Here is a 12,011-nt window from a genome sequence, read left to right as displayed (position 1 = left end):
CTGCCTAGTGACAGGCAGATTCCTGTGATTGGGAGCAGAGATCAGTGACGTGCCACTCGTAGCCAAGCCCCTCCAAAGTTAGAATCACTCTCCAGGACATACTTAACCCGTACACTGCCCCCTAGTGGTTAACCCCTTCACTGCTGCCAGTGTCATTTAGACAGGAATCAGTGGATTTGTATAGCACTGATTGCTGTATAAATGACAATGGTCCCAAAAATTTGTCAAAAATGTCCGATGTGTCCGCCATAATGTCACAATCATGATAAAAATCGCTGATCGCCACCATTACTAGTAAAAAAAAAAGATTAATAAAAATGCCATAAAACTATCCCCTATTTTGTAGCTCTATTTGTAGACATGAACTGTTACCCCTAAGCCTGTGGGCTGATGAACTGTGAGCTGTACCTGTGTGCACATCCGTGTGATAAGACAAGTCTGTCTGGTCTTATGTTTTGTTTTGCTGTTTTGCTGAATAAAAGCTAATTTTATTTTACTGGACTGCCTCTGAGCCAGCTCTTCACCCCTCTGATCCCCTACAATTGGTGGAGCGTGCATCGGGCAGGTTGAGAGGTCCAGTCTAATCCCATGTCCTGGATTAAAGCTGCACAGACAGTGAAATCTTCTGAACAAGGCATGAAGGATGTGGTACTGGTACTGGCTAATACACAAGCGCAGGCCCGCCATCAGGAGGCCCAGCAGGCCCTGGTACAAGCGCAGGCTCGGCAGGAGCAGATCCTGGCGCAGACAGTCGCTGTACAACAGGAAAAAAATCGCTTACTGAGTGAACAGATAGCCGGATTACAAAAGATGGTGACCCAGCAGGCTGAAATGACGAAAGGTGACCCCGCTGTAAAGAGTAACTCCCGGAAGGCAGTGCAGCGAACCATGCAAAAGATGACAGCCTTAGACAATGTGGAAGCATACCTAGCTATGTTTGAGCGGGTTGCAGCAAGGGAGGGTCTGCCTGATAAAGACTGGGCAGATGTACTGGCTCCTTCGCTGACCGCAGACCCCCCAACAAGCATACCGTGACTTGGCCCCGGAATCAGCACGCGATTAGAAGCTCCTGAAAGCAGAAATCCTAGCAAGGCTGGGAGTGACTGTCGCTTTAAGGGCGAACCGAGTCCATGGCTGGCACTTTGACAAGGCTAAGCCTGCCCGTGCACAGCTCTACCATCTGATGCACTTGTTCCAAGATTGGCTGAAACCTGAGGAAAAGACACCCACTCAGATTGTGGAAAGAGTTGCACTCGATCGTTTCCTGCATGGACTACCCAGGGAGCTCCACGGATGGGTGGCTCAGTCCGAGCCTCAGTCACTGGATGAGATGGCTACAGCTGTTGAGCGCTACAGTTGTGCGGAAAAGTTCCAGGAGAATCCCTCTGTCACAAGAGAGCTGGCCCATTTCAAAGAAGTGCGTTCCAGCACCAGGGTGCCTCCCCGAGATCGCATAGTGGCTGCCCGGAGGGATAATACAACTACCAAGAGCACAACAGGACCTAAGCTTCCAGGGAACCGACAGGGAGAACCCCGTGAGGTTCGCTGTTGGTCCTGCCATCAACTGGGTCATCTGGCGGCCCAGTGCCCAAGTCGGGAAGAACCAATGGAGTGCGACATGGGTCGCCGTCACTCCCTGTATATCCATGCATTATGTGCTGCAACCAACCTAAATACGCATGAGTGTGTGGTGCGGGTCAATGGACAGGAGATGGTAGCACTCCTTGACTCTGGGAGTGTCGTTACCCTGCTCCAATCGGATGAGTTGCCAAGAAAGCTGGTACCAAGGGAATAGGTTAGGGTCATTTGTGTTCATGGTGATGTTAAAAACTATCCGGTGGCCTGTGTGACCCTGTGTACACCAGCAGGAAGGGCTAAACTAAAAGTGGGGATGATCCCGGGACTACCTCATGATTTACTATTCGGGCGAGACTGCCCTATGTTTTGGGACTTGTATGAGCAAAAGCTCAAAGGTTCGGGGGTTTCCCCCAAAAAGCAAGAACCCACAGAGGTGGTGAATAATACTGTGTTGCAGGAGGTTGTTACTAAGGATCGGTACCAGGTTGCTGAACCTGCAGAAAGTGAGCCCGGTCTCCTGGAGATGTTTGCGGGATTGGAAGCGGAAAGTACCTCCTCTGAGCCGGACATGTCAGATCTCGGGGACTCCCGGGAAGATATTCTTAGTGCTCAGATGAGGGACCCCATTTTGATCCCCGCCAGGGAACAGGCCACGGTCTTAAACAGTGAACCACAGCACCCTGGGGCAGACGTGAAGTTCCCCCGTTTTGCTGTGAATTGTGACTTGTTGTACCGAGTAACTAAGGTCAATCAAGAAGTGTTGGAACAAATGGTGGTACCCAAACCTTTTAGGTCTAGGTTGTTGCATTTGGCTCATAGTCATGTACTTGGGGGTCACCTTGGAGCGGCTAAAACTCAGGAATGGGTTTTACAGCGTTTTTTTGGTGCGGTATATATCGAGAAATTAAGGACTACTGTGAGTCCTGCCCTACCTGTCAAAGAACCGCTCCAATACCCCATTTTCGCAGTCCACTGGTACCGCTTCCAATTATCGAGGTTCCCTTTGATCGCATAGCCATGGACTTGGTGGGCCCCTTACCTAAGTCAGCTAGGGGACACCAATACATTTTAGTTGTCCTTGACTATGCCACCAGGTATCCGGAAGTGGTCCCTTTAAGAAATTGCTCATCCAAGGTCATCGCACAGGAGTTGTTTCAGATGTTCATGAGAACAGGGCTCCCATCCGAGATCTTGACAGACCAAGGTACCCCTTTCATGTCAAAAGCTATGAAGGAAATCTGTAACCTGTTTAAAGTGGAAGTAAACTCATCAATTTAAACAGTTAAAAAAAAAAAAAAGTATGCCAAGAATGCTAACTGCACATTGGCTGTGCTCTCAGCCAAACTATCAAACCATCCAATGGCTGGTGTCATACCGAATCACATGTGCAGCACCATAGTAGTTGAAGATTAAACAGAGGCAAAGATGGCAGCTTCCTTGGCTGAAAATGATAGGGGAGTTTACTTCCACTTTAAGATTAAACACTTGTTGACTTCAGTGTATCACCCACAAACTGATGGGTTAGTGGAGCGGTTCAACAAAACCTTAAAGGGAATGCTAAAGAAAGCAGTTGAGGAGGATGGTCGGGATTGGGATTGCTTGTTGCGTCCCTTGTTGTTTGCCATAAGAGAGGTACCCCAGGCCTCCACAGGATCCTCCTCCTTTGAGCTAGTTTACGGGAGACACCCGCGTGGACTACTGGATATAATGAAAGAGACGTGGGAACAAGAAGCTTCCCCATATCGGAGTGTGGTAGAACACGTGTCTCAAATGCAGGACCGAATAACAAAAGTTATGCCCATAGTACGGGAACATTTGCAGGCTGCGCAAAACGCCCAGAGTCGTGTATACAACCGATCTGCCAAGATTAGAGAATTTAAACCTGGGGATCGGGTGTTGGTCTTAGTGCCTACCGTCGAGAGTAAGTTTCTCGCCAAGTGGCAAGGACCCTTTGAGATAGTTGAGAGGGTGGGCAAGATCAACTATAAAGTCCATCAGCCCACCAAACGTAAACCCTACCAGATTTACCACGTCAACTTGATCAAACCATGGAAAGATAGACAGGTTTTGACAGTCAGTTTGAAAGTCCCGGAAGACCTTGATGCTCAAATTAAGAAGGTCGGCATTGCAGAGGCTCTCTCCTCTTCTCAAAAACAGGAGTCCTGGGTGTTTTTGCAGAGGAATCAAGACATTTTTTCAAACCTACTGGGTCTAACCTTGGTAAATGAACATAATGTCATTACAGAGCCTGGCGTTCACGTAAACCTCAAACCCTACCGCATACCCGAAGCTCGCCGGAATATTGTCTCAGCCAAGCTTAAGAGCATGTTGGACCTTGGGGTGATTGAGGAGTCTTCAAGTAGCTGGTCTAGCCCTATAGTCCTTGTACCCAAGCCAAATGTAACCTGGTGGTTCTGCAATGACTTTCGCAAGTTAAATGAAGTCTCCAAGCCAGGCGCGTATCCCATGCCCCGGGTCGATGAATTAATCGAGAGATTAGGACCGGCCCGGTACATCACCACTCTTGACTTGACCAAGGGATACTGGCAGATCCTGCTTTCCCCAGAGGCTAAAGATAAAACTGCATTTTCCACACCTGAGGGCTTATGGCAGTATGCCCGAATGCCATTCGGGTTACATGGGGCCCCAGCCACTTTCCAGAGGGCCATGGACTTTGTCCTGAGACCTCATAAGGAATTCTCAGGAGCCTATCTTTATGACATTGTCATCTTTAGTAAGGACTGGGAGAGTCACTTACTGAAGGCCCAGTTGGTCTTGGATGCCCTCCTCACAGTGAACCCAGAAAAGAGCAAGGTTGGGTTGGAGGAGACCCGCTACCTGGGGTATGTTGTAGGCAGGGGTGTGATTAAGCCCCAACTAAACAAGGTGGAGGCTATCCAGAAATGACCCCGTCAACTCACAAAGAAACAAGTGCATTCTTTTCTTGGCATTGTGGGCTATTATAGGAGGTTTGTCCCCAACTTTGCCAGTCTAGCAGCACCTCTGACTGATCTCACCAAGGGAAAGAACGCAACTGTTGTTCAGTGGAGTGCAGAAGCAGCGTTCTGCAGATTGAAGCAAGCTTTGTGTCAGGAACCAGTGTTGGTAGCTCCCGACTTCCAAAAAGAGTTCCTGGTACAGATGCCTCAAAATTGGGTCTGGGTGCAGTACTGTCCCAAATTATTGGGGGGGATGAGCACCCTGTTGTGTACTTGAGCCGGAAGCTCACACCAGCTGAGAGGAATTATTCCATTGTGGAAAGGGAGTGTCTCGCAATAAAATGGGCTTTGGAGACACTTCGCTACTACTTGTTGGGCCGACCCTTCAAGTTAGTTTCTGGTCATGCACCCCTTAAGTGGATGGCCCAAAATAAAGATAAAAACTCCAGAACCACCGGGTGGTTCCTTGCTCTACAGGACTTCAGGTTTGTAGTGGTACATAGACCGAGAAAGGTACATCAGAATGCGGATGCCCTTTCCCGGGTCTACTGCCACTGGAGTCGTGGTGTCCAGACCCCTGGCCTGGAACAGAGGGGGGGATATGTAGAGGGTCAGCCTGGGGCAGGGTTAAGAGGGGGTTAATTGAAGAAGGCAGGTACTTCACCTTCAGACCTGCTTATGGTCAAGTGTGCTGAAAGTGTCAGTGTGGAGTTGTTGAGTAGGAGAGAGAGAGACACAGCAGCACGCTGTGTGGAAACGTCCATTGCTGGATGGTGTACCTGCTGGGTGAGCTTAAACCACAAAAAGACTGCAGCTCTATTTGGAGCCATGAACTGTTACCCCTAAGCCTGTGGGCTGATGAACTGTGAGCTGTACCTGTGTGCACATCCGTGTGATTAGACAAGTATGTCTGGTCTTATGTTTTGTTTTGCTGTTTTGCTGAATAAAAGCCAATTTTATTTTACTGGACTGCCTCTGAGCCAGCTCTTCACCACTCTGATCCCCTACAATTGGTGGAGGGTGCATCGGGCAAGTTGAGGGGTCCAGTCTAATCCCATGTCCTGGGTTAAAGCTGCACAGACAGTGACATCTTCTGAACAAGTTAAAGTGGTGTTGCCACCAAAAAATTAAAAGCTGCTTAAAATTCGTAAAAAAAAAAAAAAAAAAATAATTGGCAAAAAAAAAATTTTTTACTCACCTCTAAATACCGGTTGCTAGGGGGTCCCTCGTAATCTGCCTTCTTCATTGCCCGGGCTGGTGACATCACTTCCCCTCGCACCGCACATTCACCTGGGACCTGTCATGTGTCCCAGGTGACTGTACGGCGTATCACGGCGCCCTGCGCCGCTCGCGCATGCGCAGTGGGTGCCCGGCTGTGAAGCCACAGCCGGGTGCCCACAGTATGCATGACGGCGCCGCAAGCGGAGCGGGGAGCGAGGGGGGGCTTCGTTCCCCCGCATCGCTGGACCCTGGGGCAGGTAAGTGTCCAATTATTAAAAGCCAGCAGCTGCAGTATTTGTAGCTGCTGACTTTAAATTTTTTTTTTAGGGGGTACCCCACTTTAAGTCTGTCTGGTCTTATGTTTTGTTTTTCTGAATAAAAGCCCATTTTATTTTACTGGACTGCTTCTGAGCCAGCTCTTCACCCCTCTGATCCCCTACATAATATATGAGAGACATCTTATAGGCCACCTACATCAGCCACAGCTTTTTGCACCACGTGCATATTTGTAAAACACACTGGATTCTGATGTCGTGGTTGATATTCGAACCCATGACCCTAGTGCTTCTAGACAGAAGTGCTAACCACTAAGTTACTATGCTGCCCATAGTTTTAACTAGAATATATAGTAATATCATGATTCAAGAATTAAGATATATATATACCGTAATTATAAGTAGATATTATAGTTAAAATCGAATTAGAAATGAAAAATTGTTTGTCATGTACTAGAGAAATAACTTGCTCATTACGCATTACTCTGTAACATTCATTAACCACTTCAGCCCCGGAAGATTTTACCCCCTTCCTGACCAGAGCACTTTTTGTGATACGGCACTGCATCGTTTTAACTGACAATTGCGCATTCATGTAACGCTGTACCCAAACAAAATTGACGTCCTTTTATTCCCACAAATAGAGCTTTATTTTGGTGGTATTTGATCACCTCTGCATTTTTTTATTATTCTTCAGTTTAGGCCAATATATATTCTTCTACATATTTTTGGTAAAAAAAATTGCAATAGGCGTATATTGATTGGTTTGCGCAAAACGTATCACGTCTGCAAACTATGGGCTAGATTTAGGGACTTTTTATTTATTTTTATCATTTTTACTAGTAATGGCGGGGATCTGCGATTTTTAGCGGGACTGTAATATTACGGCGGACAAATCTGACTCCAAATGACACTTTTTGGGGACCAGTGGCATTATTACATTGATCAGTGCTATAAAAATGCAGTGATCAATGTAAAAATGGAAGGTTAACTGTGTTCCCTGGGTGTGCTATAACTATAGAGGGGGTGGGCTGGCAAGGACATGACAGAGATCACTGTTCCCGATCACTGGGAACGGTAGATTGTCATGTCTCCTGTCAGAATGGGGATCCGCCTTGTTTACAAAGGAAGATCCCCACTCTGCCTCTGTACTAGCCGATCGTAGGTCGCCAGTGGACATTGAGTCCACCTAACCCACGTGTCCACTATCGCTCCTGCGCACAACCCACCTAAAGCTACGTATAATGACAGCTGGTCGGCTATTGGTTAATCATGATTAGCAGAGGCATTTTTTCAACACTTATGCTGTGTGACAAAACACACTACAATCGGACTGAAACTGCGCAATACTCTATGACCAAAAAGGTTCTTAAACTTACAGCCTTTGTCATGTGTAGGGCAGCCCATTCACTGTTTAGTGACACTTGTCTTGTGATTCAGAAGTTGCACACTTCCCACAGGTGCATTGCATTTTCTTTTTTTAACTTTATAATCTTTATATGTAAATATGTTCAATGGAAAACATTTTTTTCAATAAACAGGGGCCCCATCCCCATCTGGGGGAGGTGCGAGGCCTAGCGGAGGATCCTGGGAGAGTGTGGAGGGAGCGTCATTTCTACACAGTCATGGATGAAGTGTTCTGAAACAAAGGGGCTGGAGAAGCTGTCGGAATGTACGTCCAGTTAAAGTTCTCCATCATGAACTCAGGGCAGGAGAAGGTCAGTGAGTGGACCACAGTGGATTTCTGGATGAGGCATGCCAGGGGATCTGGGTGTGAGGCCAGAGGAGAGACTGTGGGGTGTCAAATCACTGCTGCCTGAGGGCACAGGATTTGCAAGCCAGACTATCTAGGAACAGTAGTCCACCAATCAGCACATGTTACTAAATTACTAGGTTGCCGGGGAGAGGTACTGAAGACCTCTGGCCTAGTAACAGTACAACCAAACCTAGCCAGCAACTGGGACTGTTCAGAGTGGTCTCTTTTGTCAAAAGAGGATGATGTGACAAGAAAAGTAACTATCTACAGTGGAAGTTTGTGCAGGAGGGTGGAAGTCCTGAGAGCAACAGTCTGCATGGTGTTATGCAGGGGAAGTGATGGTAGATATTATTTGTACATCAGTACTTAAAGGCTCAACTAATTCTAATTCTTAAATATCATGGCAAAGCAATTGTTCTATGGGCATCCCATAGTTCCTTTCCCCCAACCAAGTTATATCCCCCAATAAACAAAACAAAACACTGCAAATGACTGTTCATTGTCTCAGAAGTGATAGATGGAGGTCTGGCAGCAGGGTGACATGGTGGATGCTACACCTATCCTTTTTTCCGCTATACAAATGGTTCTTGACTATTAATGTCTTCTGCCTCACTCTAGGAAGGATATTCTTTTGCTTCACACCAGGGTTTCCAGATCTCTTCATATTTCTTTAAACAACCTTGTCTGACATATACAGATTTTTCCTTCCAAATTGTCTCATTCATGCCTCGCTCACATTCTGTACAAGATGGGGGTGAAACCGATTGCCACCTTTGTGCTATCAGTTTCCTTGCCTGAAATAGACACCTAAGGATTGCAATCTGGGTGCATTCTAAAAACCCCAATGCACAGAGCCTTACATCCCGGTTTGGAGGTCCTCCGAATATCTGACTTATAATTCCAGATACCTCCTTCCAGTACTGGAATAGCTTTGGACACCTCCAAAACATGTGGATTAAATCACCTTCCATTTCCCCACATCTTGGACAACTAGCATCTAATCTACGACCAAACAAAAAAAGTCTTTGCGGAGTATAGTAAGCTCTGTATAGCAAAAACAGATGTGACATCTTTTGGGAGGGGGAAAGTGAAACCGAGGGGCTAAATTCAAGGATTCTACTCCATTGCTCTTCCATTATAATTCCTACATCTTGTTCCTACCTCCTCCTACTTGGTGGGACCCCTATTCCTTCCAGGCTCCCCTTAGATAGATGCAGATATAAGCTTGAGATGATGCCTTTTGGGGTGGTTGCATTAATTACCTTCTGGAACAAAGAAATCTTGCTCCATTTAAGTGCCCTCTCTCTAAACTGTGCCTCCAGAGCAAGCCTGACCTGTAGGTACCAAAAAAATAAAAATGAATAATTTATTCGATATTGTTTCCTCAGTTCCTGAAAAGATTTCAAAGTGTTATCCTTGTATAGATGGCTAATAAACTTTATTCCACACCTTTCCCATTCCTTAATTGTCACCATTTTCTGAATTTTGCCCAGATTTCTATTCTCCCATAGGGGAGTATACTCTGTAAGTCCCCTATACCCTAGCAATGTCTTCACTGTACCCCATACTTTTACCATTAGACTTAGTGTGGGGAGAATAGAGGGAAAAGAGTCCGCCTCCATCGCTTCCACCATTGATCCATGTGGAGAGTTTTGTAGCAACATGTCCCTTCTAACCCGCTACACCCTCCTATATGCTGTAGTTGTGCCACAAGGAAGTAACTCTGAGGGTGTGGAAGTGTGCCCACTCCTTCCTGTCTTTGTAATTGTAGGGTACGCAAACGGACCACCTTTCCAGATCAGTTCTTTGAAAATTACTTCTATCTTTTGGAACCACTTTTTGTATACCCACACTGGAGCATTATGCAGTTCATACAAAAGCTGTGGCATCCATAGCATTTTGATCAAGTTATATCGTCCTGCTACTGATAATGGGAGATGTTTCCATATTTAAATTTTTACCCTGAATTTTTCCAAAAGTGGGACAATATTATTTATGATATACTGTTTAGGGTCTCTTGTGATATTAATTTCCAAGTATCTCATTTTGTCCACTATTTGAATTTGGGCGACCTCCTCAGGCAAGGTACTCTCCAAGGGGTCTATTGGTAACAATGCAGATTTTTCCCAGTTTATGGTAAGTCTGGAAAATTGACCAAATTTTGTAATTATTTCCATTGCCTTCAACAAGGAAGCCTGCGTATCTCCTAGAAATAGTAGAAGGTTGTGTGCATACACTGCCACTTTTTCTTCCACTATTCCCCTTCTAAATCCTATTACCTTCAGGGAAGACCTGAGAGCCACCACCAGAGGTTCGATTGCGAGGGCGAAGAGCAGGGGGGGGACATAGGGCACCCCTGTCTCATACCCCTCAGCAAACAAAATTTGTCAGAATATTCATTGTTCACGTTCACTTTTGCCTCTGGCCCCCTATATAGCATTTTTCCAATTACTGAAGCCCGGGCTAAATTGGAACTCGGCCATGACCCTATTTAACCTAGTCACCAAGACCTTTGATTTTAATATCCGTGCTCAGTAAAGAGATGGGTCTATATGAGCATGTATTAAGTGGGTTCTTGCCTTCCTTATGTATCACAACTACAGTGGTGTGAAAAAGTGTTTGCCCCCCTATCCTCATTTCCTGTTCCTTTGCATGTTTGTCACACTTAAGTGTTTCGGAACATCAAACCAATTTAAACAATAGTCAAGGACAACACAAGTAAACACAAAATGCAATTTGTAAATGAAGGTGTTTATTATTAAAGGTGAAAAAAAATCCGAACCATCATGGCCCTGTGTGAAAAAGTGATTGCCCCCTAAACCTAATAACTGGTTGGGCCACCCTTAGCAGCAACAACTGCAACCAAGCGTTTGCGATAACATGCAATGAGGCTTTTACAGCGTCCTGGAGGAATTTTGGCCCACTCATCTTTGCAGAATTGTCCTAATTCAGTTACATTAGAGGGTTTTCGAGCATGAACGGCCTTTTTAAGGTCATACCACAACATCTCAATAGGATTCAGGTCAGGACTTTGGCTAGGCCACTCCAAAGTCTTCATTTTGTTTTTCTTCAGCCATTCGGTGGTGGACTTGCTGGTGTGTTTAGGATCATTGTCCTGCCGCAGAACCCAAGTTCGTTTCAGCAGTACACGAACAGATGGTCGGACATTCTCCTTCAGGATCTCTTGGTAGACAGCAGAATTCATAGTTCCTTTTATCACGGCAAGTCTTCCAGGTCCTGAAGCAGCAAAACAGCCCCAGACCATCACACTACCACCACCATATTTTACTGTTGGTATAATGTTCTTTTTATGAAATGCAGTGTTCCTTCTACGCCAGATATACTTGGACACACACTTTCCAAAGAGTTCCACTTTTGTCTCATCGGTCCACAGAATGTTGTCCCAAAAGTCTTGGGGATCATCAAGATGTGTTGTGGAGAAATTGAGACGAGCTTTGATGTTCTTTTTGCTCAGCAGTGGTTTTCTCCTTGGAACTCTGCCATGCAGGCCATTTTTGCCCAGTCTTTTCCTGATGGTGGAGGCATGAACGCTGACCTTAACTGAGGCAAGTGAGGCCTGCAGTTCCTTGGACGTTGTTGTGGGGTCTTTTGTGACCTCTTGGATGAGTCGTCGCTGCGCTCTTGGGGTAATTTTGGGCGGCCGGCCACTCCTGGGTAGTGATGGCCGAACGGTTCGCCCGGCGGTCGTTTCGCGGCGAATTTCCGACTTTCGCCGTCCGCGGGTTCGAACGCCTTTTTCCGTCGTTCGCCCCGGCGGACTTACGTGTTTAATGTATACAAGAACTTTAACCTTTCGTGACACGTTTATCATGTGTTACAGGACAACCAATTGAGACATGACAGCTCATGGACACTTGGACATTCCCCCTAACCTATAAATACACCCGATCCGGTGGCCATTTTACATTCTTTCTTCTGTCACTGTAGGGAAAGGATCCTGTGTGGAGTAGGGACAGAGAAAACGCTAGCTATTTGGTACACAAAAGTTCTTTTCAGGACTGGTATAGGTGTTAGGTCAGCAGCCTGAGTTTCTTTTGTCAGTTTAGATAAAGGGACAGAGCGCTGTATGCTGCTATTTTAGGGACAGCTCAGCCAGATTAGTCTTTCTTCATCATCATCATCATCATCATCATTAGCTGTTACTATCAGGTCCACAAAAGAGCTGTTCCAGCTAATCGTTCCAGCCTACTCTTTTTTGCCAATTTGTATAGGGACAGGCAG

The sequence above is a fragment of the Lithobates pipiens genome, unplaced genomic scaffold (genome assembly GCF_037356315.1).
Source record: "Lithobates pipiens isolate NorthernLeopardFrog02 unplaced genomic scaffold, aLitPip1_a1.2 Scaffold_27, whole genome shotgun sequence".
NCBI lineage: Eukaryota > Metazoa > Chordata > Amphibia > Anura > Ranidae > Lithobates > Lithobates pipiens.
This window is presented reverse-complemented; position numbering follows the sequence as displayed.